This window comes from Lepisma saccharinum, chromosome 10 (assembly GCF_977018435.1).
Source record: "Lepisma saccharinum chromosome 10, izLepSacc3.1, whole genome shotgun sequence".
Classification (NCBI taxonomy): domain Eukaryota; kingdom Metazoa; phylum Arthropoda; class Insecta; order Zygentoma; family Lepismatidae; genus Lepisma; species Lepisma saccharinum.
In genome coordinates, this window is record NC_139238.1 from 61,447,467 (window position 1) to 61,450,980 (window position 3,514).

The following is a 3,514-nucleotide window of genomic DNA, read 5'->3' on the forward strand; positions in this document are numbered from 1 at the left end:
CATTTATATAACCTATTGTGTGTTATTCAAGGTGGAGCCGCAAGTGGCATACACAGAGATTTTAAAGAGCACGCCAAGTTACAGGCTTGGTCACATGACAAGTGGAGTTGTTGTTCATTTGTTTGAAATTGCAGAGGTAGAAAGCCAGCAAGTTGTTTGTTGCAGTTCTTCAAATGTGTGGAAATGTATGTATAAGAACATTTGCTATGTGATTTCTGTGGTGAAACACAAGTGTTTAAAATGTGGAAAAGCAACGTGTTCTCAGTTATATCTACTGATCGTATTTGGCACTGCAGTCGAAGTGCAGTTTGAAAGATTTACACTTCCAGTCAACACCTTCAAGACCACACTGCAAGATCATTCTCGAAGTATACTCGCTTCAAGTACGGTCTTGCATCTTTTGGACACGGCCTGATACTCTCTTTGAATATTCTATAATTCATGTATTAATGTTAAATTTCAAGGGTACATATTAATTAATGTATAAAGTTGAAAAAAAATAGGATGATATTTGCGAGAAAAATTGTTGGGATCGGAGCATCAACTTTGAAAATACAAATTTACTGGGCTGTGGGCTTACAAATGTAGAGAACCACTGTTGTTCAGAGCATCCATTTTCTTGTTCACCTTCGATGCTTCTTCATTTACAAATGATTTTCCTATGAGATCATGGCACATGGCAATGAAGGAGATTTCGAATCAACATTTTTAAAACTTTGTTTACATCACCTATCCCAATACATGTTTATAAACCTTTACTGTACACTAATGCCTTGCAATATCAAGTTAGTATTATGTCACTCATTAAGGAGAAGTCTGATTAGATAGTGTGTCTAACTTGGCTTGGATATCCCAGTGATTCTTCCATTTCTAGTAGATTCAGCCACATGTGATAGATATTAAAATAATCTAATGTGTGTCTATTCAGCCGACATCAGTGTTACTATTAATACCATGATCCTGGGTGGATTACAGTTGTAACTTTATGCACACAAAATATGCCTGTTATGGCATGCAAGACCTTTTAGCACATATTTTGATTTTGTATTTGCTAAACAAGCTGCGATTGATCAATAGTTCCAAAGTTATTGAACCTTGCAGTTAGCTACAATACTTATTGGTCAAATATGGGTCACAATTTTTGTTGTGCACCACCTTCTTCCACAGGCTATAGCTTTAGAACTATTTCTCAGAGAAACCTAATATTTGTATAGAACCTTTCCATACATAACTGGACCATCATCCCAAGACTTTCTGAAATTGGTCTGACAAGGAATGACCCATATAATTTCTTTACTGATATTTAAAAGTAGTTGCGGTAGCTCAGTCATTAAGGCGTCTGATTACCATGTGAGAGACCTGGGTCTGACCACCGGCGGGGGAGAACCAGGAATTTTTCCCTGTTCAAGCAGATACGATGCCCACCCAGCGTCGTATAAAGTGGGTACCTAGAGAAAACTCGGGGGAGGGGGGGTACAGGCAGCCATGGGCATGATGCTGATCACATCACCCCCACCTTCCGCTGTGATCAAGATATTGTGGGGACCTAACCTCACACCCCCTATATGCCATCATGGCTTGGTGCATAACGCAGGGGAGCACTTTACTTTACTGATATTTAAAAAATGTTTAAGCTATGTATATGATGCATCATATCTGGTTGAAAATATATGTAACTTTCTGAATTTGGTATTGCCTAGCCTTTTTATATAAAGTTTACTATAAGTTGTCTTACTTCTGTGTACATGGACATCTCCAGGATCTTTTCAAGGGGGGTGGGCAGGAATATTTTTACCCCTCAAAAAACACTATTTCAGTCTGAAATTATCATGTTTCTTCAATGAATTTATAATAAATAACATGAATTACGGTGACTGAAATGAAATTATGTGTGAAATATGTAGTTTTTAGGTGGACAGTCATTTTCCTTGGCTCCTTTCGGATGTCCGTATCTGTGTATGTAAATTACAGTGGCACATTCTCCAATTACCACGTTTACAGCTAGTAAACCAACTTTTTCATATTGTATTTCATTTAAAGTATGGTTTATTGGTCATTATATATTCTGCAAGCTATGAAAACAAGCTTCTAAACCAGAATTTAAGTAAATTATTATTATAAAAACATAAAAACTGGTCTCCATCACACCCTTCTGATGACCAGGTTTCCTCCCTGATTCTAGGTAAGGGAGATGAAAAGAAAGTAGGACGAGTGGTTATTTAAAAACATGAGGCTTCAGGGTGCTTGGCAGAGGCAGTGTTGTCATCTGAAGGGAAATTTATCTTGGTACAGGGAAACCTATGTCCAATTGTAGGTAAAGAGGGAATTTTATGAAAAAAAAGCAGAAAATTTAAAGTTGTTGGATTTCCATTTTCTTTCATTTACTAGCATGCCTTCATTAGTGTTTTTCTTCTATTACATAGCTATATTACATGTATTACATAGGCCTATATCTGGTACACCAGATCAAATTTTCAGAAACCTGTGCGTTACTGTATAAAAAGCAGGGTACCGGTTAGATATAGTGAAAACACATTTAACTCATTTATTTCCGAATTATTTACATTTGTACTTACCTTATATGCATAGCAGAACATTTTTCAACTTGGGATTATGTTTTTTTTCACTGAAAAAAGTGTAATTTTTCACATTACAAGTATTTATTGGTCGTTGCTAATTCGCTTTTGTGACCCACAATATGGCGGGCAAATCTTGACTAACGTTGTCTATCGTCAGCTGATATGCAGTGTTTCCAAACTTATGAACCGAAAAATGCCACACAAACTATTCAGAAAAGGTTTTTAAGCGAAAATTGATCCACAAACCATTCATGGAAGGTTAGGTTAGGTTGTTAGGTTAGGCAAACATAGAAAATTAAATTGGGGGAAAAAACCACTCACATGTCATCTTGTAAAACTACCGTGTGGTTGCTACACTAACACTTATTAACCGAAAAATGATGGTTTTTAGGCTAACATTGATCCACAAACCATTCACAGAAGGTTAGGTTAGGCAAAAATAGAAAATTAAATTGGCAAAAAAAAAAACTCACTCATATGTCATCTTGTAAAACGACTGCATGGTTGCTACACTGACAGGGGGTTACATATTCAAATGCACGGAACATTTGATTCACGTAGTCGACGGTAATGGTGGCACGAGCTATCGTGCAACGGAGATACATTAATGTTGAAAATGACATTATTTACCGGCCGAATAAGTTGCATGAATCGAAAGAACATTATTCCCAGCTTCCAAAAGTCCACAGAAACTCAATTCCATAAGTACTTTCCCATCATTTCTCCTGTAAATTTGAAGAATTCTGTTTTCACTATATCTAACAGTTACCAACAGCAGAATTGGTAAATATGTGATATCGCCCGGACGGATTTCTTCAAATTTACAGGAGAAAGTACTTACTGAAATGAATTTCTTTAGCATTCTGGACGTTCTTGGAGGTATTTTCTTTCACGGAAAGTAAAAACTTCGTGGTTTAATGCTGCCGAACAAGAAT